General features: G+C 43.0%; 1 long non-coding RNA gene across 1 annotated transcript in view; it reads left to right on the forward strand.

The window, feature by feature from the left end:
* The first annotated feature begins 495 nt into the window (after window positions 1–495).
* The window catches only part of LOC113561787, a 59,357-nt gene continuing 34,432 nt past the window's right edge, over window positions 496–25,420 (forward strand). The window contains exon 1 of the long non-coding RNA XR_003406435.1: window positions 496–1,449. This is a non-coding gene — a long non-coding RNA (uncharacterized LOC113561787). The remainder of the gene's footprint in view (window positions 1,450–25,420) is intronic.

A 25,420-nucleotide genomic window follows, 5' to 3' on the forward strand; every position in this document is an offset into this window, starting at 1 on the left:
CGCCACGCGGAGCGGTGCAGATGTAGCATGAGAGGTCCCTGCACTCTCGCGGCCTTCGTTGTACGCGGCCGCGTACGTACGCACTTGTAGAATTACCACGAGACCGTGCAATGCAGCCGCCGCCGCCGCCGCCGCCACCACCGCTGCAGCAACGAGCGACCAGCAACGAGCAACGTCGGCGGCAGCAACGGCGGCGGAGGCGGTGGTGGTGGTGGTGGAAGCGACGTACGGCGCGTGGCGTACGCATGCGTCGTCAAGCACCGCTACCACCGCCGCCGTTGCTGCCGCTGTCGCCGCCGCCGCCACCGCCACCAACATCTCGTATCCCTACCACGCGGGCCCGCCGCCACGCGACCGTAACCCCCACCAGAAACGTGAGCGTGTGTCACGCTCCGGGTAGCTCTCGGTGCGTGCCCATTATTAAGGAGGGGGTAAGGGGCGCGTGTAGCTACGATGCAGCGTGGGGGAAACCTGGTCGCGACATGGTGGGGATGGAATTATGCTCCGCGAAGGGATGGCCAGTAGTTCCGTGCTGTCTGCCGTGCGGGTCGGATACGACGAACGCGATAGTCCTGTCTCTCCAAGCCACCCTCTTACTCAGCGAAACGGACGCCGTTCAGCAACGCTGAGACGCGCGCGCGACCTCTCTCCGTCAGAAAATTCGTAGGGATAATCCGAAAGCGGCGAGGAACGTTGCCCGCGTCATTCTCGATATCGTGTCTCGGCGTTTCCCGAGCTTCGTTTCAACACTTTCAACCCCCGAGCAACGACCGCGCTCGTGGACGCGCGAGTTATACATGTCGTGATGTCGCGAGGTGAGCAAAGCGGGCCGTCGAGAGAACTCGCGGCCGAGGGTGCTCCGATCTCGTCCTGACGATATCGGCCCGTGTGCGTCATCCTCTTCGTGGACATCGGTGGTGCATTTGGTAGAATAATGTTGGTGTGAGTGAGAGAGAGAGAAAGAGAAAAAGAGAGAGAGAGAGACAGAGCCCGACGGTGCGGTGGATCGGGTTCGCGAATGGATCGGAGGTACGTCTTTAGAGATTGTGCTCGCTCTCTATCTGCTCGTGGCTTTAAGGGGAGAAACGAGCGACGCGCGAGACCGTACTCTGCATCCCTCTCGAGCGCCAGTGTGTGCGACGTGTGACACGTGTGACAGTTACCCGTGGGATACCACCGTGGATTATACGTTTCCTCGGCTGCGAGAGGGTGGTCGCGGGCGTTCGTGTGCGCGGGATTATACATACACACGCCAGTGGTTCTCCTCGGTGCATTCTACGGCGAATTCACCCCTAAAGGATATGTCGGTATAGTGCTCGCGCGGAACGGAGCTACGATGGCCGGATATTCCAGCGCGCTCAATACGGATTTCGCTTCGAAATCGATGCCGAGGATGCGACGATCTGCGATCGATGCTATTGAGGATACCTCCGGATGCGCGTTAACAATGTGAGTTATATAACTTGCGTTTCGAGATCAGCGCGGTCTTGCGAAGCTTGATTGATTAGTTGATACTTCTTGCGACATATCTTGCAATGGTGAAAAATCAAACGGAAGGATGAAATATTTCCTGTATGAATCTAAATGTTCAGAGTAATTTGAGTAAAAAATATGTTATTAATATTCATGAAAAATGATATCTATGTATGATGGTTCGTGCTCATGATATTTATGCACTGTAAAATCTATATTTGTGCAGACTGCATATTACATATTTTAAATCTGATATAATCAGTCAATTAAACACGTAATTTCAAATACAAATGAAGCATCCGCTCAAAGAACAATATATATTCATTCCACTATATTAGTGCTGTTATATAAACTCGCAATAACAGGATGTATTTTATCCCAAATCTGATGTGATGAGCCCATTCTACTCCATTAGAATGGATATGTATCATAATGTGAACCAGAAAGAACTAACAAAAATTTCCCCCCTTTTTTCTTGTAAAAAATTATGTCAGAAAGCTACATGCAATGTTCTTTGAAGGGAGGTTTCAAATGAAAAACGCCTTTTAATTACTATACACATAGCCGTTATAAAATATGAACTAACGAGGTTCATAAAGCACGCGAATTAATGAAAAATTGTGCGGCTGTCTTATACACGACTATATTCTATTATTCTAGGTGAAAATGTAGTTCTTGCGTGTGCGTGCGTGTGCGTGTGTGTAGGTGCGTGTCACTCCGCACACACATAACTCGACGCGAGTATCGCGAGTGCTCACTTCTGATCTCGCAAGTCGGCAAACCTGAAACATTTAAACGTACGTCGCACGTATACATTATACATATGCACATGCGTGCGGCGCTACTCGCATTTGCCACAATGCGGAATAATCTATGGGGATTCCAATGACAACGGTGCTTCCCGTACGGTAGTAGCGCGTGTGTACGTTCGACGTCTTAAAATATTCACGAGATCAATATTCCGCACTTGTCGCGATATACGATTTTAGCCGACACATCGTGGCGCGAGGCTTTTCACAAGAATTTCGGTAAGCAGATCAGACGCGAGCGAAATATAAACCGTTCAGACATGTTTTCTTTTTTTTTTCTTGAAATTTCCTTCGAACCAGAAAGCAACCCTTATTTTACCGAAGATCTAAATTGACTCTCTCACGTGTCCGTTTTCTGCAGGAACATTTTATACAATTTTATACCAAATTTTCTTTGGATCTTTTCACGTGTAATTTCACATGACAATGGAATCTTTGTAATTTATTACAAGAAACGTTTCTGATTACAGAACATTTTTACAGGATACTATAAAAGGCTCTTCTTTTAATTGATTTCATGAAGATGGTTCCTGAAACAGGTGCGGGCCTAATGGACCCGTCCGCCAAACCGAGGGTTAAACGACACCCCGTGAAATTAAATGCCGTTACCCTCGAAGAAATTTACGCGATCGATACAGATACGTGTGGTATAAATATGGCGCTACCGAGATCCGAGAGATGCGCTTTAGATCGCCGCATCGGCCGATGATAAATGACCGAGTTAATGCCCGTACTATTAATGAGAAAGTGGATTTGTTGATGTCGGCGAAAAATAAGCGACCGACGAATCAACGTAAAGAGTGGTAGATGTTTAGATTAAGTTCATGCGCTCGTTCGTTTTTATTATCGAATACGAATCGCCATGGCTGTAGGATTAATAAATCCCATATCTAAAAATTTCGAAAAATTCCTTTCACGTAAATTTAATCTCGTTCAATTTAATCCCGTTAATTATAATTAATATAATTAATTATACTTATATATAATTATAATAAATATAATTAATTTTACGCGCACTTTTGTATTTATAATATTAATGACATAATATCATAATACATAATATCATTTAACGATATTAATTTTAATCGATTATCGAATTACGGGAATATAGAACTTTGAAAAATTTATTTCAACGAAAATATGGATTTTATTCGCGTTGCGTATTTCTATATTTGCAATTTACAATATATAGTTTTAGAACGCAGAAGTAAATACACATTGGTTTTTATAGTATTGCAGAACAATTTGGGAAACAGGGGTTAAGAATATAACTTGATATTCACGGTACACCACTGTGTCGTACAGAAATAGTTCCTAATATGTGTGCAGAGCTCACAGCGCGGCGTTTATGGGTTAATGTCTCTATATTCGAGGTTCTGTGTTTGTTACCGAAAGCGGGAATGTATAGATTGTATCGGTCGGGCGTTTACTGCCTTGATTGCACCCCGGTGAAGAAATATTTAGGCAACAGCTTGGGATTCTATAAATTTGCTGTATGGGATCAATTACCCCTCGCAAACTTGAGCGAGATTTATCAACAGTCTTACGAGCTGTTCCCTGCTCGTTTGGGCGCGAGACGTCTTTATTGTAACAGCTTCTTCCACAGTGGAATTTACTCGGCACCCTTGTAACACACGAAATCGTATGCGTGTTCTCGAAAAAGAAACAAACAGAGCACTCGCTACCTCGGCCGTAGGTTTGCCATTCCGCCGGCGAACAATTTGGATAACGGAAGTAACAATCGGATTTGCCAAGCTCCGACAATGCCAATTAAGCGCTGACGTGTTTCATCAAGCTCGAGTAAAATCGACTCCGGGTATGTCGAAACACACGCAGCTGCCAGGATTATGATTAAGGATAACTTGAGCACACGTTCCACGTGATTGCTCCCTGTGTGCTTTACGCATGTACGTTACGCGATAAGCTAACAACCCCTAATAATTAAGTCCGCGCGCGAGCGCGAGTGCGGACGGAACGGGTCGACGGTTAACTCGCGTGCATCCATCGGTGGTTTTCAGCATTTAATGAGAAATCTAAATTGCGGATTGAATGCCGCAATGAGTTCCGCCGCAAAGTTCCACAGTAGTACGCGCGAAGTTGGCGCAATCGGAATCTTAAGATTCTCACCAGGTAGGTTAATTCCACTTAATAGTACGAGGGAACTTCAATCTCTGAAGTCTTATAAGTTCGATAACGAGTGCGAAGGCCGCGGTTTCTTCTTCAGCTTCAACAGGATTCGCTGAAAAATCGCATCTGGCTGTCCTCGCACCGGACAACGGATTACGAGACGAGCTCGCACGCCTACCCGCGCGCGCGACAGGTCGGGAATTTCGTAGATAGAATTTTCATTTAGGCAGTCGCAAAGGGGAGAATGGATGGCGATTTAATATTCGCGCGTGGTAGCATCTCGGTCGCGCCGATCCACCGGTGGATAAAAATGTGTTAGGAAAACACTCAGACGGAAGAATAACAGGGCCCACTCGAGATGAGGAGTACGGATCCTGCGAGGCAGAGAAATCTTAGTTTAATATCACGGTGCGTCCGTGGTAAAGCGCTTGATTGCTCCTGCTATTTTTAAGACTTCGCATCACATTGCAGCGCACCTGGCGTCAGTGCCAATATATGAATTGTCTGTAAAAACAAAGGAGTTTTTTTTAGTTACGCGAGAAAATTAATCAAACGTACTCATACATTTTTAGTATTTTTTTCTATTATTACTAGTAGCTCGTACGTTATTTAACATTATTGGATTTTTGAGCCATTTTTGCTATTTCCGAAACGGTGACTACTACTACTATATAGTACTACGAAATTTGCAGCTACGAAATCTAGTTCGAATTCGAATGTATATCGCGTATAAATATATCTCACATGATTTTGTCACGTTGTCAATGAGATGTTTAGTTTATATTATCTCGACGTCCTTTTAAGCCTCTTTCTATAATGTAATATTTATCGTTATCAATGATGATTAATAAGCCGCTTGTATTCCGTGCATTACTATTTTCTCTCTATTGTTACTTATTATTTACCAATTGCTATTAATTATGATTCTCCAAATGACAATTAATTCTTGATAAAACGTACAGTGTGATCGAATTACGGCCGGATTGTATTGTGAATAATACAGATCGTGTAATCGTCGTCGAGCATAGTTGTCGCACCAACAAACCTTTTAGTCCCGTAATATTAACAATATTTGCGTTCTCATTTTTGTTAATTCCTTTCTAACTAAATTACCTTGTGCTAGCAGATAAATAAAACAATCCGTACCGTTCTCTCTCCGCGATTTGTGAAAACAAAATCGCTTATATCTGTGTTAGCCTTTTTCAGTTTTTAGAATTTTTTACATTATTGATACTGTTCTGTTTCTATCTTATATCAAATTCTGGAATTCTCGGTTAAATGGAGATTCTGATGATATACATAAATGATATAGGAATATAAAAATTTACATCTCCTAACTTGATGTTCATATTAAATAAACATTGTCAATAGTCCTCTTTTTTAAAATTCATTCTCCAGTCGTAATAATAAATGGTAGAATTTTTAAAAAGCTATTTGACTCGTCAAAGTTAATATTAATGATTCGATTGCAAGCAAAAGTTCTGATTAATTGTCATTCTTGGTCCGTAAATAATAAAGTTTAGATCCGCGATCCGCTTTTCTAGAAATAAGAAACTTTTTTGTAAATCAAGTTTAAAAGCTTTTCAGCGGAAATTGAATTTCTTTCCTATTCTAAAAAAGGCGTATTTAAAAAAACATGTGTCTCTTCAAACTATGTTATTACACGTTATTCCGTACATCTTACGTAACGTTTATCTTTCAATTGGAATAGATCCGATATCCAAATAAAGCGATCGAACACTTTTAGCGATATGAAGGCATACCGCATAAAAGAAAAGGCTTCATCTTTTATTCACGTTTAAAACCTTGAAACTCGAGCATACGGCGAAACGTCGCACTGAATGAAACTCGATCAATCGATTCGCGCAATATTTCGAGCATGTTTTTATATATGTCGATTCGTAAAGCATTACGGGCGAAAGAGAATCGTGCCGATCCTCGAGCCGATCTGTCGACGTAAATTCACGGCTAGAGGAAAGTAGGCGATGATATAACGTTAAAGGAACGAAAGGCCAGGCTACCGGGGTGCCGGGACCACGTAAGCTCGCTTCGCCGGGGTTGGCGCGCAGCAACCACCTAGTCTCTCCTCCACCGTGGCTCTCCTCCTGCACTAACCCCCGCGGTCGATCGATTCGCTAAAAGTAAATAAAACTCACCCCGAGTTGCCTGAAGGGGTCGGCGGTAGTGTAAGCGTCAGTACCAAGTGTAATGCAATAAATCAAGGCTTCGATGGAAAAAGTCTGAAGTCGTCGCGTAAAATCCGTAATCTACGTGGCGATTGTTTACAGCGTGACAGTTCATAACGACAGGTAAATGCGTTTTACCGTGTATTTCAGAGGATAATAAAATTCTACTCGGACAGAGAGGCAGATAAAGTCGCGCCATCCAATTTTCGTTTAATCGTGATCGCGTTTAATCGTGGATCGCCGTTGAAAAGTTCTTAAATCGCTAGTATTTCGAGTAGAGATAGGACATGTGATCAATGAATCTTTATATCTGCTAATAATATTGCGACATAGTTAATAAAACACGTTACATAAGTTTATAGTTTTCAAGTTAAAATTAGCAAGTGACTCTCTCCAGGGAAGATCTCTCCAGACTACTTTAAATCTTCTTCGTCTACTCTTATTTATTTACGAATTTATACTTTTTTTCTTTCTTGGTAAAAATTTGATTAAGTACCGTCTAAGAGTTTATTAACTCTTTAACATTCAATTTGACAAATATCTTCGCAACTAATACTGAACTTTCTTAAAATTCTGTCACAGAAAAGTCTATTCAAAATTAAATAAGGAATTGAATTTTATTATCTATTTTGATCTTCAAAGTTTAATTGGTCTCTGCACTTTTAATCCGATATTTTTATTAAGGAAAGATATTCCCAAATCCATCAAAGAACCTGCAGATGAAAGGAGAATTCTTTACTAACTTTGTCTTCATTTCCCTGAAAAACGGTGAAATCGGAGCCGCTCCGTCTCTTTCACATATTTTCTTCAGACTACCTAAACTACAAATGAGCTCAAGCTCTTTCAAGAGATAGAAGTTTTTTTTATTAACAAAAATTTGATGGAAAAGTTCCATATGTATTACTTTTCTTATTATTTCGTCAAACAGGTCTTATACAATTAACAAAATTAAAAAAAGGATCCTTGAATTTGATAAACTTATCACCACGTTTTTTCAACGTAGAGACATTCGTCGCTTCAATAATTCTAAAGTTTTCAATTCAAAGTTTGATTAAAAATGATGCTGGTTTTGCTCATAAAGATGAAAGCGTATTTCGTTACGGAAAATGTGGATATTTTATATCCAACCATGTATTTTCAGCGCGTTAAATCAACGATCAAAACAAATGTAGCGAGCAGACCGTCGCTAATTTAACAGAAGCAGTGTTAAACATGGATGGTGGCATAGGGTTAATAGCAAGTTGCGAAGTTCATTTCATTCGGAGACAGAAAAGTTTTCCACGAGCGACGCAATGTCAGCGTGATTTCGCCGCCAGCGATGCTTTGTACATTGCACAATTTCAAAGTTTCAAAGAGAAGCATGCAGAAGACGGAAGCATTAAAATAAATATCAAGCATGTTTGATAATCATTTCAACGCTTAATGAAAAGACGCATTCTAAAATAATTTCCAGATTGACGCATTAACGTACACAAGAATCGTGATGTAATTCGAAGACTACGTCCTGTCGTCTCGCACAGATAGACAATCGAGCAAGAATAATTTAGTAAACTGCATCAGAGAGAATGCAGACTTCGATCTGCTAATATTCATGTGAATCTGTCATTTGATTTGTCATTATTTGTCATTTATTGTTGCATCGAACGTAACGAAAACAAAGTAAAATCTTGCAATCGGTTTGTGAATTATCATCTCGTACGTAAATTATCAATTCGTGACTCTCTGCTTTACGTTACACGTAACACGAGACATAAAAATAAAGCACAATTTACACAAACTTTTGGGAGTTTGCCTGATGACGCAATTACGATAATATTTATTCCACAATAAATTGACACGCTTTAACAAAGAACCTTTCGGGAAACGTTAACCCACACTAAATGAACAATTTCCCAGAGCAGTGTCCGAAAAAGAACGTCACGCGCACAAACCAGAGGTATTTCAATTGGGAGCAATTAATTCTAATCGATTAATTTGTGAATACCAAATACCCTCGCGACCGGTGCTATGCCCCCCTCCCCTCTCTATCCCCTTTCTTGCTCGCGCGTTGACCGCACGAATAGCGTTTTAGCCGCGCGGTCGTCCATCACTTTGTCCGGCCACAAAGTAATTATCTCGTAAGCATTATTTTAATTAACGCTGATGATTAAAGCACGGTAGGTATTCGCACCGTATTTCGTTCTCGTGCCTCTTGTTTCCGTTCTTCTTAGGTGCCGCCGCACCGCTCTAACAAGAATGATTACCCGCAATTACGCGGAAAAACATCGTTCGAATTACCGTGGGCCCGCTAAATAGGAGATTAACCGCGACGTATATACATATACGAAAAATGATTAATCGCTGCAAAGTACGCCCGCCTATTACAAACTAAATACTATAAGCGCTATTTATCTTAAACTTGAGGTAGATACACTCTGAGAATTTACGCCGATCGCGAAACATCGTACACGCGTTGCGTTTAAGGGAAATCACGTTGAAAAATGATAATTATATCGAACTTTTACGTTAAATCGCAAATATATTCCATTAATTCCATTAAATCCATTAAATCTGATCCACTTTCACGTGAATCAAATCGTTTCCGCAAAGCAATCCGTTCGCGTGGAATCTTAGTCGGAAACTTATCGTTTACTGGCATGTAACTTTTTTTTAACGGGATATAAGGGAACCCGCTTATAAAAGAAAGCGCGTTTCATTCTCTCTTAACGTGCACCGCGTCTCGGGCCGGCGCGGAAATACAATTTGTTTTTGCAGCGTAAAATCGCGTTTTGTTCGCGCGCGCCGCGGAGCCTGGTATTCAAGAGCTTCCCGCATGATAATAATGTAAAATGATATTCGCAAGTCTCAAACGGAAAAAGAGCCGGCAGTACAGCGTGAGCATTAAATACGCAGTAAGTTGGATCCGTTATTACATGAACCATTATCGCGAAGCTTTACGTTCCGCGCGCGCGATAGTTGGATAAAGACGCATTGTGCGAGGTGCTTAGTAAAATGCCGTCATTAGAAGAGACTAATTGTGAGTTATGTATGAGAGCGAGAGCGAGAGCGAGAGCGAGAGCGAGAGAGCAAGAGAGAGAACGAGAAAGAACAAGAGAGAGAGAGAGAGAGAAGCTGCGTAAGAACCTCGTTGTACCGTGCTCTCGAGTTCCCAGTAAGAAATGGATATAAATGCAACGAGCTGCTGTGCAAACTGCCACGGGCCACGGCAACGAGAAACGAATAAATTCATTATCGTCTACCGGGCGAATGGGCGCGCTTTGCATAGCTTACCGGATATTATCCTTCATCGCAACACCGGGACGCAACATCGGTCGGCGTCGCCGGGTAACGATATTTAGTGGCAGTTAGCGCCAAGTGACCGTGCCGACATCGATCGAAAATGGGGGTAGGAGCGATTCGGTGTAATTCCTTCCGTAATGCAGTTTGGTTACCAAACGCTCGACGAGCATGGCGCAAACGCACAGCGCCGGATATCCGGGACGGCACACACGAGGAAGAGAAATGGTGAAACGAAGAGACGAGAGAGAGAGAGACGGCTGGAGGGAGACGGAGGGAAGGAAGACAAGAGGAGGAGACGAGTTAAAGATTAAGATTCCGTTTGAAACATAAGTAAACGTTTGCGCGCTCAATTTACATAAACATACATTTTCTCATCGTATATTCGGGCGGTTTGCATAAATAACGAACCGGGAAATACAGAATGTAAAATAGCCGCGATATAGCCTCCCCCTTCCCTGCCACCCTGGGTACTCTCCACCCGGAACGTGACACTGAATTATTCTTGGGCCGACGTGGTAGAAGAAGGCTTTTGCATTGATATACCTTGCTCCCGAAGGGAGAAGTTACGTTATTGTCGCCGCCCCCGCGTATCCGGCCGTCTCCATTCTTAATAAATGCCATAATTCCCTCGTCCGCGCGCTTCGGGTTAAATATCACGTTTCACCGGCGAAATTAGCAGACCACTTTCGCAACGTACGATTTACATTTACTCTGAACTGCGTTAGTTATCCCAGAAAAAATTAAAGTTGTAAAAAGCGAATATTTTAGGAGGAAGAAAAACGCTTCTGCGACCGTTCGCATGGGCGAACGTTCAGGTTTTTGCAAAGAGTTATTATTAAATAATTAATTAACAAGAGTAATTAGTTTCTTCCCGGTTTTCCAAGCGGTCGTTTCGATTATCCATTTGCCAATGTGAACATCGCGACAAAATAGCTTCGCCCCGCGAGAAGCTTGTTTCGGTAATCGTTTATCAGGCCACGCAACTGTCGGGATTCTAATATTTATTTAATTCCCGGAAAGAGAGAAAAGCGCATAGCACACGCGCGGAAAAGCCTACTGCTGCTGTTTCCCATTATCCACCACCCAAGAAGGAAAAAAGTGCTAACGTATGGCGCGCAGTCGTAGATTGTTTAAAGTATGCCCAGGCAAAGTAAGCGTTCCAGCTGTGAGACGATAAATGGCGTCATTTAAGGTTCCACTTTTAGTTCTTTCCAGCTGCAACACGATAAATGATACTATTTAAAGACATCCACCACCACCACCAGCGAGTTTGCATCCCCAAGCACGGGAGTTTACTTTGCGCGATCAGTGCGCGCGACTACACAGTCCTCTCGCATTACTTTCGCGAGTTATCCTCTCGCACCCCGTATTACTTCCGCAAAAATCTGCATCGAACTTTTATTCGACCCGCTCGCTTTCGCGAGACCGAATGCTTCCAAGATGAAACGTAAAATCTCCCGCGGATGAGCCGCTCTCGTGCATCCGAAACGTAATCTTTCCCTTATCCGGGATGTCTGGAAATCAGTTTATTGGCGATCCTAGGCGACAGGGGAATTACGAAGACTCGTGCAATATGCAGGAAGGTCCATAAATAACCGGTAACGGATACGAGGGGGGGACACTGTTATTTCGTCCTCGGTATTAAAACGGGCAAGCATACTTTACGCGATATTTGCATTTAGCTTGACGCGCGCGTAGCGCCGCGCGCGCATTTCGAGTCGCTCGCAATATTTGCCCGCCCGCCGTGTGCTGATTATATTTACATCGAGAACATTATTCCGACGCGATCCACTACTCGTTTTAACTGTCATCCCCCGATCCCGCCACACCCCTTCTGCGTGCCATCTTTCTCATTATTTCCCGTGGCTAGAGCGATATTGCCAATTTAACGATTACTACGTCTATTGAGCGGAACGCGCGCACATTATCGTATATGTTTATTCGGCTATAATTTATTCAACGGCCGCGCGATTCGCCGGAACAGATTCCGCAAAGTGGCCCGCGCCGGCGACGTTATAAAGGTTGCATCAGATCAATATACGCTCTTTCTCTCTCTCTCTCCCGCTCGCTACGTATTGGCGATAATTGTCGCTGCATACGACGATAACTCGGGCGGGGAGGCGTCGGCGTCTACCGGTGTCATTTATTCCGGGAAATAGAAGCTCGAAAATAAATTAGCGCGCGTTAATGGATCTCCGTCAAGCTTTTAAAACGCAGACGTTATAACGAGCCGGTAGTTCGATCTGTGATGCACGTATGTATGAAGCGAAGGATACGCGACCGCAATTGCTTTGAACTCACGATATCGCCGTTGGCATTCGGTGAATCACGATGCAAAACGTTATACGATAATATCTACGATAATCTCTCGCGCGCGTTCTCTTTCTCTCTCTCTCTCTCTCTCTCTCGCTTTCTCTCTGTGCCCGAGAATTTTTTCATCGGTAGACTGCGCCATCAATATTCATGAATATGGAGTTTGACTAACTTAAACCTGTTACAGCCGGCGTATTGTTCTTGATGCATACAAGTTTTTAATTATCTGCATTGTTATCCAAGATAAACTCGACGAGCCATTTCGGAACGCAATTCGCAATTCGCTTCTACAATTAAGCTCCTATCCATGGGGGGATAGATTGAATCTGCCGGTATCCAGACTAGAAGTAAAGCGTTGCAATAACGTGGCCTGGAGCGGCGCCAAGCTTTCGGTTAGAATCTCATTTTATCGGCACATAAGAGGAGATTTTGACCAATTGCGAAAAAGCGTGTTCGAAATCACGCCCAGATCGCTGCGGATAATTTTTATGGAAAAACCACGTTGCGCTTTTCACGGATGAACGGTCACCTTATTCAGCGTCTTTTTGGTGCAACGCCCGCAAACAGCCTTCAGTGAGCGCCGGCAAAGAGAAAGAGAGACAAATGTCATGGTAGACGTGGAGTAAATCGTCGTCCGATTTCGCGCGAGGGAAGATTGACGAAGGAGAAACGAGGGATTTTGCACGGATGCGCGTTTAGTCTCCTTTTCGCATCCGAGGCTCTCAAGACTCCTTGAATCCGAGACTCCATCGCCACTTACCAACTAAAAGAGAAGATTTCTGCCGTATTTATGGCTCGACATTCTCCATCGTGTGTCTCCCTCGCGACCGGTTACGTCTGCGAATTATTTCGCAGAAACTCGCTAATTATCAGAAATACCGTGCTCCGGTCTATTATGGGAGCGTGCCTTTTGAGCAGAAGATGCTTACTTCAGGCAAGCTCGGCAGATCATTCGCGACGTTTCGCGTTTCCAAATTAATCACGCCTACGTAAAAAATACTCTTCTCCCACGGAGAGGAGAGGCAATTTTCCGAACCAGGAAGCGTGATAAACAATTGCACAAAGCGCTCCCTAACGTTGTTAACTTAGTGCATCATTAGTGCACACACGGATTTGCCGAGCGCGTTTGTGCATTTGCGCCACGTATTATAGGGAATCACCTGTCTCTCCGCGAGAGATAGCTGCAGTAGTGAAACTAAACGAATGTCAGATTCATACAATGTGCCCCAAGGATATTCGATAGACTGATCACCTAGTTCATCGATTTAGTTGCGATGCATGCACCGTGCGAATACCGTCCCGCATTGTTACAGATTTACTGCTGTAGAGCAGTTTATCGTGCGGATAACGCTCATTTGTCGGCGCTGTACGTACAGAGCCGTGTTGTTTAATCTTCGATTATTTGCGTTAAACATTTCAACGTGATTAAATGCGTCAAACCAGGCCCATGTATCATCTTGGATAAAATTGGACCTGCTATCAGCTAATTTACGACGAAAAGCGAGCAGTCGAGGATTAAATATTGGGCGTGCAGCTCTCTCTCTCGGAGCCCGCCGCGTGTTTATATGCGAAACACGATAGAATCGTAATCGGCTATTTATTTCATCAGGCGCATTAGCGAAATGGAAAATAAAAGCAAAAAGGTAAAAAAAATAGAGGGAAGAAAAAACGAGGAGACCGCCCGCGCGCTATGTCAGCCGAACTATATTTTGCATACATTTTCTTTCGGATGCATAAAATATTTAAAGATTCTACCTACTAGCTCTCCTCCCCTTATTTCCAAGTAGGTTTCCTCAGGGATGTACAGCAAGCATTCTTTCATCAAAGATGAATATCCAAGATGGATCATCGTAAATCTGTTATACGCTACTTCTCGTTGCGTAGTTTTGCAAAATTTTTCGTTATTTACAGATTTACGCGCGAGCGCAAGCGCGCCAGTGCGAGAATCTCGAAAGTTTTTAGACGGCGGTTTCGCAACGTCCTAGATTACGGTCGTGATTGCGATGATTGTTTACTGGCACTGATAATTGACTCGCGCAAGTTCCCGATAGCGGTTACGAGATACGATCGGTGATTTACAGGGAACTTGCTGATCTATCTAGGCGATCTCTCACGGAAGCGCAACGCGACACGAGGACAAGTCGGACTGCTAAAAAGCGAATTGTGTAATTGATGCTCGCTATCGGAAACGTGATCTCGTTTGCGCGCCCATATTTAGCTAGGCGCGTCAATTCCACACCGATACTACTTGACCGTAACTACTGGAAGACGAATATCCGCTTTTTACGAGGCGATGCGGTGTACCGATTGAGTTTATCTGGCCCCCATTCAATATGGGCGATGCTTTATCGAACGTTCGATACAGCTTTCTAGCTTTCGCCTCTGTAAAGCACGCGTTAAATTTTACGGTCAACGCCGATACGGCATAAAGGAAAATCAGAGTGAATGGGGGTGGTTTAATGAATATTTAAAAAATTTTAGAAACGCTGGCGGCGATAATGCATAATTTTTCCATAATGAGTAACACATAATACACTCAATCATTTAATATATTCGATGAAGGCTTCAAATCCGTTGGCATGTTTCGTGTGCAAAGTACCTCAATAAAGAAGTTTGATTAATGGTTTCATTAACAGTCATTTACGAGACGTCTTTTTGCACGTGAGGATTGTGAACTACTCAAGATTCGTGCGACGTAACAATGGAATATGATGTATGAAGACCGCATGTGTTATGCCTTACATAGGAAAACGTGTGCCTTACATGGCACACGATGTATTCGACAATGTACCATGGTATATTATGTACACCGCGGATAGCTTTTTGCGATCGCTTTTATTAATTCAAGCTATGAGCATGACAGAGGCACCCCGAGCCATATCAATAATAAAACTGGGTTAACGTGGGTGGAGAGTATTTTTCAGCGACACTTATGACTACATGGGTGCGTATAATGTAGTGACCGTGTAACTAATATCCGTGCAGCACATTTAGAAGCTCGCGGAGCAGTTATGCACAATGAGGTTTTACTATTTATTACCACCGCATATTTACCATATTCATCGCGCGTTTGTTAATGTATATTAACAGGCAGTACTGGCGCATACTCGTGTCTGTGATAGAAAAAGATAATTATTTCGGTATCTCCGGTGTCATAATGAACCCTCATTAACCGCGACAGTGCATTCATGACCACCCATCCCGCGCCGCGTATTATTTCCTTTCCTGTCCATCATCATTCATATCACATTACCCCTTTTCATCGGGTCTTGTGCTTCTCACGATGGTCGACAATGAAAAGATAATATCTCTTAACTTTTATAATTTCACAATTAAAGTATCCAAAAAATCTGCATACTTGCTCATAGTATTTCCTGCAGCTTAGAAAGAATTTCTTTTTATCCCAGATTCTATTTTATTAGATGACAGTAATAACAGGTTTCCGCAGCCTTTCGTGAAGTAACTACTTCGGAATCAATTTCTCTCTCTCTCTCGCGCGCTCTCATTATCTTGATTTCTGCAGATCTCCATTACGGAGTCACGTTAATACCAATCTCAGTTACTGCCTTCTACTTTTGCGTGCAGTTTCGCTCGTATATGTTAAAAAGCGGTTCTTGCCGGCTGACCGCTGGCGAGCACATTTTTAGCATTTACCATTTGCCGCGTGCATCTCTCGGCGCCGTACTCTTGCACTCTCGTGCAATGTGGCGGATATAGTTGGAGTAAATGGCATATACGTGCCGGTCGAATGCATCCTCATTATCCGTGCTGGTATATTCGGAGCAGCCGCCCAGTACGTGTATACGTACGTAAAATTTTCACACTGTTCGTCATGTCTGTGTGCCTATTCGTTCATTGTTGATAGCCCCGCTGTCCGCTTTATACGTACTTCCGCCTCTTTAATCCGTCTCGTTCTCTCCGATAACTACCAAAATGCCAGATGTATTGTTACCTCAACGCTTTGGCGTTTATTTGACAACCGATGAGCACGCAAGGATACGATGTATCTTGCTGCTGTCTACTGCAACATATCAAACTGTGGGAGAACCTCGATTTTAATGAAAGATGAAATTTAATAGGATTTTCTTCGCTTTTCCCCTCTCATCGTTTGCACGCAATAATTAAAAACTATGAAATATTACTAACAAAATGTCCTGTCCACCTAAGCATTTCTTAATCCAGCAGTAATCTGTATCTCGTAAATTCCATTTCAATCTGGAAGCTTGCGCGTTTCAGATCGACATTTTTGTCAGAATGAATACAGGACTTTCAAAACATAGCTAATCGTACGAATTCACTTTGAATCATGATCAAATGTAACTTTCGCAATTAAAGGGAATTAACGAGGCACAGGAGAGAGAGGAAGAGAAAGAGAGGAAGAGAGAGAGAGACACGCACACGGAAAGAGAAATGGAAGACGCGAAATGGAAACGTCGAATACATTCCTCATTATTCGCAGCGTTACATTCAAAGCGCACCGGCTATCCATGTAATGATATTTTTGCACTCTACTCTACATCTGTTAAGTTAGCACCCCCACCACAAAAAATCGAAATACTAAATATACAGGAATTAAGTGCTCTTTATGTGCTAATCATGTGCTCTATTCACGATTTTTGTGCTCAAGCGGTTTAGCGAGAAATCGCAATTAAAAATGGGGGTGCTGACTTAAGGTAAGTTAGCACCCCCACTCATTGAAAATGCATACCAAACCAAAAACTTGGTACGCCAGAATGATGTGCTTTTTATGTGTTTTTAAGAGCATTAAACAAAATTATCCTATTTGAAATACTCTACTCTGTTTCGCTGCAGTGGCTATCCTCCGTCTCTCTCTCTCTCTCTCTTTCTTCTCTCTTCCCCTATATCTACACTCATACATCCACTTCGCTCTCAATCCACCGACCATCGAGTGACGACCATCGAGCATCGTGCCAACGAATTCTCCGGGTAGCACGCGCATCCATTTGAACGCTCGCATAGCCGCATAATATCGACGTATCAAACAGGGACACGTGGCCTAACGGGGGTGCTAACGCGTTCGTCACCTCCGGAATTTCGGCGTCAACGCCACGTCGGGAATACATGAATCGTACAAGGATCGCACCACCTGCTCCGTTCTTCTTCGCGGCGCAGGGTGCAGCTTGTCCTATCTGGCTAAGCCCTTCGTAGGGGATGATTTAACGCCCGTCGTTCTTTACTTGATTCGTTAGCAGCCAGCAATAAGTCGGCGTCCGGTAGCGCAAGTCCGTGGCGATTCGTATACATCTCTCTCTCGTATCCGCGACAGCCGAGACGCGAAAGCATCACGTTGGTTTCGCAAGTGCGACCACAAATTAATTTCGCGCGTTCGTCGCGCCGAACCTGCCAGAAATATCGATAAATAACTTATTCGTGCTGTGATCTATGAATGTATCTATAATTCGCTACGTTACATCTGCGGCGTTAAGCGTTATCGCGCGCTTTGTTATTCCGGGCACATCGACTGTCCACCGCGTATTCATACAGGTTCGTGGCTCTGACAAATTCATCACCATTAATAATAACTGATAATCGACCTACGCAAATGGTCGTTGCGTTAATCGCAGAGTGAATTGCATAGCTCGATAAATATGTAACGCCCGCGCGGGAACGTCGACGTGAATCGATTCGACGCGAATCATTTTTAATATCTTCCCTGAATGGCGATAGATCGGTCCTGTAGGTCTCTTAAAATTGATGGACTACGTACGTGTAGCGTTACCTTTTGTGAATTTCCGCGGATTATTCGTGAAATTTGCAATCAATTTCTCATCAGCGAAAAGTGTCAAAAAGAACAGGAGATTAATACTTGTCTGCGAATAAAATATAGTACAGTTTAATTCGCGCGTGCGAACGATGTCTTGTACGAAGCTTGCGTTAGAAAGAAATATGACTGAACACTTGGCGCAGCAGATTGCAAACCGCTGACGGATTGATCGCGAACCACATTCTGTACTTAAAGTTCGCGAACAATTTCCAAGCAGATAGCTAGCAAATGCATAAGATCGTTCCCCACTTAGGCCATAATAAATATCGAACGGAAACTACAATTTGACAACAAACTGATCGTAATTCAAGCCAGAAATGTATTGGAGATCCCTGGGGCTTGCGATAAAAGATTATTTCAAAAATAAAACGTTTTCAAACGTTGTTATTAAAGTTTAAAGTCTTTTTTATTTTCATCAGTAACAGGTTTGCGAATTTCTGCAATTGAATCCGATAAAATATCGGTTTTTGGAATATCTACGTGTATTTAACTATTTGTTATTCTCCATAAAGCGATTGCGGAAACATGAAAGAATGTATTCGGGATATGGATAATACAAAATGTATTAAAAATATATTAAAAACGCAGACAAAATACGGAAAAATCAATAAAAATGGGATTAAAATACTTGAAGGATATATTAACGAATGCTTTCTCAGTTAAAAATCAACATTTGTAAAATTCCGCAAACTATTCACATCGCCAAGAATGATCCGTCGACGATCCGTTCGACAAGTGCGATGTATGGATTTGATGTAAGGAGAAATGTGTGAGATTTCGTAGTCCGCGTGTCTCCTTTCCGTTGCTCGACCGACCTTTAATCCGAATAGCGTTACGTGACATATGTGAAAAATTTGTAAGTCAATATCCTCGTACGAAGCGATAAATCGGGTAAAGTGACGCGCGTTCTGCTCCGCGTCTGATTTTCGTGGTAACATGGTAAAGCTCAGGGAAACGTACGATGCACTCGATCTCACTCCTCGATCCAAGACCTAAATTCCCGACCGGTGCACAACATACCTTCCTTTGATCAGCGTTCATATTTCGAGCCTCTGCTTGCGATCGGTCAATAATTAGAGCTCTGTTTTCGGCGATCCTTTATTGCGCGTATGTGTATTTGTCGAGGCCGATAAATATGCGCACGTTTTGCAGAATTTTACACAGGCTCAGAGACAAACGAATAATACAGGCATAGCTGGGGTTACACCGGGTGACCCGTTTCGGTTGAACGTGACTTTATCGGGAATTTAGTTCGGCAACTGAGCGTTTATACGGTTCAGCGGTCACGCTGCTCGAAGGCCGGAATAAACTTTCGCGGTGGGGTATTTTTCTCGCTTTTTCTTTTTCTTTTAGGAATTGTCGTTGCCCGCGATAGTTTGCGTTAATTGGATCGACTTTGATGCATGTTAAGAGTTTATTTGCTGCGCGGCAGTCTGGTCGAGTGCATTCGATCGAATTTTCTGTGCTGCATAGAGATTGCGCCGCTGATGAAAAGGTACGCGCATCTATACGCGAAGTGTAGGTAAAAAGATTTAAAAAAGAACGCGTGGAAGAGAAAAAGTGTGTATGAGAGGGAGAGAGAGAGAGAGAGAGGGACCAAAGAAAGAGTACAGTTCTTTTTTCTGCGTCGTTTAAACCAATAAGTCTCGCCGCCTGCTGAATAGCTTCGTCATATAGCTACTTTATATACCTACTTTCGGTTGCCTTTAATACACTCTAGGCAACGCCGTGAATAATAAAATGTATGTCAAGGTGAAATAATTCCGTGACGCTGGTATATCCTGTCAGCTTTTTCCGACGTTTAGTCAGAGAACATCCAAGATGAACTTTTTACTTTTCTCAATTTAATTTATCATTAAAACGGCGTAGGAATATATGTCGGATGGACAAGAATGCGTGTAGCATGAATAATAAGAATATTAAAAGGAAGCAAGAAGAATGAACTAAGATAACAAGGGTAAAATGGAGAGACAAGGGTGAGGCTAACGCGGATGTCACGAAATGTGTCTGACAAAAAGCACACAGCGGACAGATTCACCCCCCATTATATGGACACAGAGACGAGGGGTTACGTAATAAATCGGAGGAGCTTACGAGGAGAACGACAGAACTGTCCGACTTGGACTATCCTGAAATTTCAGCAGCGTGTAGGGTTGATTGAAATCGAGCGAAGGATTGATTTAGATCAGTTCTGCACGGTTCGGACATTCTTTTTATTAGCGGATCCGGGAGCTACACCGACTAAACGTGTAAAAAGGTAGTTTCGCTCAAGCGACATTCGATCTAAAAGATTAAGTATCAGACACACATGCATTCGCGATCTTGGCACATCACATTGACACATCGATTTTCGATGGTAGACACATATAATAGTTATATGATCAAGGTGCAAGGCATTCTACATTTGCGATACTAAAAATTTATGAGAAACATCTTTCGTTCGTTCTACATAACTGACAGCAATTACTGTGGCAATTTACTTGATAATGTATACTACAAATGTGTTATTTCCCAGCAATCGTGTTGCCTGACATTCCTTACTGTACAGATATCGATTTTCGTGAAAAAAAGGTCGGTGCTGTATTGTATACTATTTCTTTGATATGAATATTCTCGTATTAGCGAAACGCCGATTCCCCATCGATCATATGCGCGATCGTGATTTGACTAACCGACCGGGTATCGCTCGGCGTGGGATTATCGGTATCGGATATCGCGGAGGCGTACCTGCGCAAAGGGCAGACACCGGGGAGGTAGGGAAGAAGGGAAAACGTACAAAATTGATCAGATTCAGCAACATCGATGCATATCAAGCTCGATCGAAGTTTTTTTCGCTCGCGAGAGGATGCGCTTTCGGCTCTTCGCTGCTTAATCGAATAAAACAGAAAGACGGTAAAGTAGATGAAGCTGCATCCATATGCATTCAGTCAACAATAGATGCAAAGGAGCTTACGAATGTGGAGGGGGATCCGCGTACTCGATGAACCAAATCTGATTCCAGCTACAATCCGGATAATCTGATAACTCCGTTTCGAGTTCGGAGCAACCTTTACGTAATTGGCGAGGCCACGAATAAAAGTCATAGGCGAGGGCCGCGACACAATTTTAATGTCGGACACGTGAATGTGTGCAGAGTATGTAAAGAACGAGAATAACCGGCGACCCATGTATCATTCGTCGAACATTAGCCGCGATAGTCGTGACCGGTAATTTTCCATATCTGACTTTCCGATCAAATCCTCTCGGGAACTAATAATATAATCGGGAGTCTAATGGAATCTTCACAGACATGACCGATAAGGAAGTGACTAATGTATTCAGATTCACGTAAAGTATCAAGACGGAATATCTCTTCTCTTTTGACCATTTTACTTTATTTTGCTATTTCCACTTCGATCCTCTTGCATTTACATTTTTATCGCCTCGTCGAGGAGTAACGGTAGAGAACTTGAAAAGTACGTTAAACGTTTTATCGAGAACATTTAATCGTTCTCAATAATTTCACAGTAATAAATGTTCTTTCCTGTAAAATCGATATTGCTTACATATAAAAATGTGCATCTCTCTGTTCATCAGTATAAAACTACGATACGATATGCGGTGCGCTATGTTAAATTTCTCGGCGATGGCGGTCGCAGGTGGAGTAAGTTTTCATTTTTCCAAGTTTTAACGATCCAATCTCGGGAAAAACTCGAGAAAAATACGTACGATGTCACGTGTTATGTAAAAACTCGCTCCTCCGTTTTTGCGCGAAGACTGAAATTGATCGAGACTAACGTTAAACAACGTTAATAGACTTTATGTTGCCAGATGTCTACATTGCATCACTCTTTATTAGCCGTATATAAGAAAATGTGAAACATGTTCAAGAAGTCAATAACTTTTCTGAATGACGATGAATATTCTAAATACAACAAGTTATTGTCATATTTTAATATAAAATATTGTCATACTTTTATATAAAATATTGTCATATTTTAATATAAAACAGTTATGTCATCAGTAACGTCATGTAGAGCACATTTCCACATTTCTACTGTTCAAAATAGTGGAACAACTGTAAAATCGAAATCCAGATAACTTTCCACGGCGTATTTGTTACACTTGGTTCGATACAATGACCGCAATTTGTGGAAACTCGATTGGACTGAGAGCCCATTCAAGTAGTAGCGAGAATAGCTCACCTTAATCAAGATTTGCGGTAGCCGATTGCCAATTATGTTACAAAGAGCGTGCAATATTACCGTCATCACCGGCTGCTAATTTTGATACGCGTTACCGGCGAAATCGTGCCCTCGATAATCGCTCGCACAGTAATTGGAAGCAAGATTTCAAGTACCTCACAAGTTCTCCTTAATACTTTTTTCCAACTTGCAGGAAGAAGAATAGATTCTATGTGCTAGACTGTGCATTGATTATCTGACCGATTCTCTCGGATAATTTTACTTAAAAAACTGTCCGTAGCGTTCGCTTTAAAATAATCAGTACATCGCATATGTACATTTCAAAAATGTTTTTCGTATTAAAACTGTGTAGTCGTTTAAATAGCTAAATAATAATCGATCGTTGCTTTTTGAGATACAAATTTTCTGAAAAACGATATGGTTAAAAGCGATTTCTTGACTGACAACTTGGAAATTAATAAATCTCATAATTGTATTTGTGCTGTCTCGCAATGTAACATGATGTTCCGAAACTGAATTATTTTCGAAGTAGAAGACTATTTTCGGTTTAACCATTTTCAAGAAAGACTGAAGGAAATAAATAAAATCGATTTTAAGTCTAAAAGTACATACTTTGAGAATAAACAACAGCCTGTTTAAAAATCCAGGGAATTTGAACGATTTCTCTTACGCGTACAACGTAGAGTAGTTCAAAGTCTGAGGAACATATAAATTTATTAGCGATATGCATAGCAAATGCACAAATGTGCACTGCGAGCACAGTGAAATTAAGCTCCTCGATAAATTGTTCTGTTGGCATAACGAACGTTCCTTCGTTAGCTGTATTCGAGTCGCGTAGCCCCGGTAGCGTTGAACAAGAACATGTGCTTGCAATCAAGATGTTCGATAGCCAAGAACCAATTAAGATTACAAAGAGAAGCCGATGGCTACAATATTACCGCATTAACCGAGGCAGAGCCGAATCGTGGCCGCCGCGAAATGCGTCGGAAGGGATTATTCCCTTAAATGTAACTTCATCCGACGCTTGTTAAACTTAATGAATTTCGAGGCGCGGCGCGCACATATAATAGGAGACGCAATATTATTTGTTAATCCTGTTAATTTACGCGCAATCTTGATGAACTTATCCATCAAATGACGAAATTTCCTGCCGAATCATATATACCCGCAAAGTCGAAATGAAGAGAATGTGAATGGAACGCGAGACACATTTGAAGCACGCGATAAATCGATACTCCAGAAACCCGCAATTTTACGATTCAGAAGATGCAGTGAAAATTCTAATGTTCTTGCAAGAGTCTTCGGTACAGTTGAGCGATTCGCTACAGCATAAACGATGCACATGATTCCGCACAAAGTGCGCGCATATTTTATTCTGATTGTGAGATGTACGTACGCGCGCGCGTTCCGGATGTTCATCCGTCTTCTCATCGTGCCAGCGGACTCGCGCGCGAATTTCCCGGTAAACGTCGCAAATCGGAAAGCCCATATTTCGAAAGTAACTCTTCATTTGGCCGGAGGCATGCGGCTCGTAGTGTACGCGTGTATTTCCTTCCGGGGCTGCGCGGAGCCGGCGCAGTCGTAGCTATATGATTTATTCAGATGACGCGACGCGTAACCCGTGTATATTGTTTGCACAACAATCCACGGGAATAGAAGGCATCGGCGTTTCATAAACAACAGAGACATATATATATATATATATTTGGGAAATAAGAATAGCAAGCGCAAAGCTCTGGTTGTGCTGGTCGCGTCCGATTGCATTTAATGCGCATACATGCAGAGACTCGCGGGGCTGTGCACGTAATGCAATAAAATCGATAGCGTATCTAAAAGAGAAATTTCGTGGGGTACCCGACTGTGAGATACAATTACGCATTTATCGAGCCAACAGAAATATATCGACACGCGATTGCTGCAGGACTGCCAGATAAGATGCACCATTTGGCTCTCAGTCTGATCTCCGATTTCACGTCCGCGAATTAATCCCCGCTACGGAATTTCGCCTGGGCAGCGTCACATTTTTTGCCATAGCAATTAATGACTGCCCCTCGGTATGTAACTGCCATTGCATCTCGTCTCTCAAGTGGCGAGCAGAGGCTGCGGGACCACAGCTCGAGCGCCTCGCAACGGCACGAGACGAGAAGAACAGAGCGCTAGATCGAGATAACTCGCCCATCAGAACGAAAGGATTAATTCGCATCCGTGCAGATACTTCCATGGTACCCTATAGGCGTTCGGGAATCTCATTCGAGAATCGACCGAGGATACGCGTATGCGTCATGCAAATCAGGGCTGATGTAGTGATGTATATATTAATGAGATTTTCTGCCCCGCACCGTTTTCCCTCGCTTCCTCCTTCTCTCTCCCTCTCTCTCTCTCTTTCTCTCTTATGTGACGTAAATTACAAATTAACCCTTGGAGTTGCGCGGCGAGCGCGCGTAATTCGCTAATCGCGACGGGATCAAGCGCTCGCCGGTCAAAAAGAAAGAACGGACTCGCGATTCGACACGGCTGGGATTTGGCACGGCCGTGATTTCGCCCGTTGCATCGGGGGATGATGGAGCGGCAGGATGCGGCAGGGGTGGCGGGGCGGCGATCCTGAATCGCGGTGACCGCGTAAACGTATGCATGAGCCCCGGTAAACTCGTTCCAGGTGCCTCTGGGTCCGCGCTGCTTAATTCAAGAGGCTATTTCGTCCGCGTGAAATGCGTGACTGCTCACGCCCAGAGCATTAAATCGCGCGGGCTCGCCGCGCATGCGTCAGCAATTAAAAGGGGCGTAATGTCATCGACCTTGAGAACCCTGAGGAGGAACGACCAAGTACCCTGCTCTCTCTCGTGCGCGCAGCCGACGACGACGATGACGACGACGGCTCGGTCGATCAACGTCGCGACGCGCTGGAAACGATTGTTCATTATCGAACGCTCGTCGCATCGAACACTCGAGGTATCCTCGTTACGTAATTTAATGAAGTACATCATCTTCCTACATTAATAACTGGTTAATTTGAAAAATTAACTGCTACAAATTTCTGACTAAGCTAAACTTTTTAATGAATGGAAAAAAAAAATATGCGCATTGTATGCTAATAATTTTGTTTGATTAGGAAGTAAGGAGAATTGTTTAATTAGTTCGACCAGTGCCTTCGGCACTTTTAGTTGTATCGATTTGTGTGAAAACTAGACACACGATATAATTGAATGAAATACAAATTATACAAGTTTCAAAAGGTATAGGGGTAAAATTGGTGGAAGCAGAGTT

Source organism: Ooceraea biroi, chromosome 4 (genome assembly GCF_003672135.1).
Source record: "Ooceraea biroi isolate clonal line C1 chromosome 4, Obir_v5.4, whole genome shotgun sequence".
In the NCBI taxonomy this organism is placed as follows: Eukaryota; Metazoa; Arthropoda; class Insecta; order Hymenoptera; family Formicidae; genus Ooceraea; species Ooceraea biroi.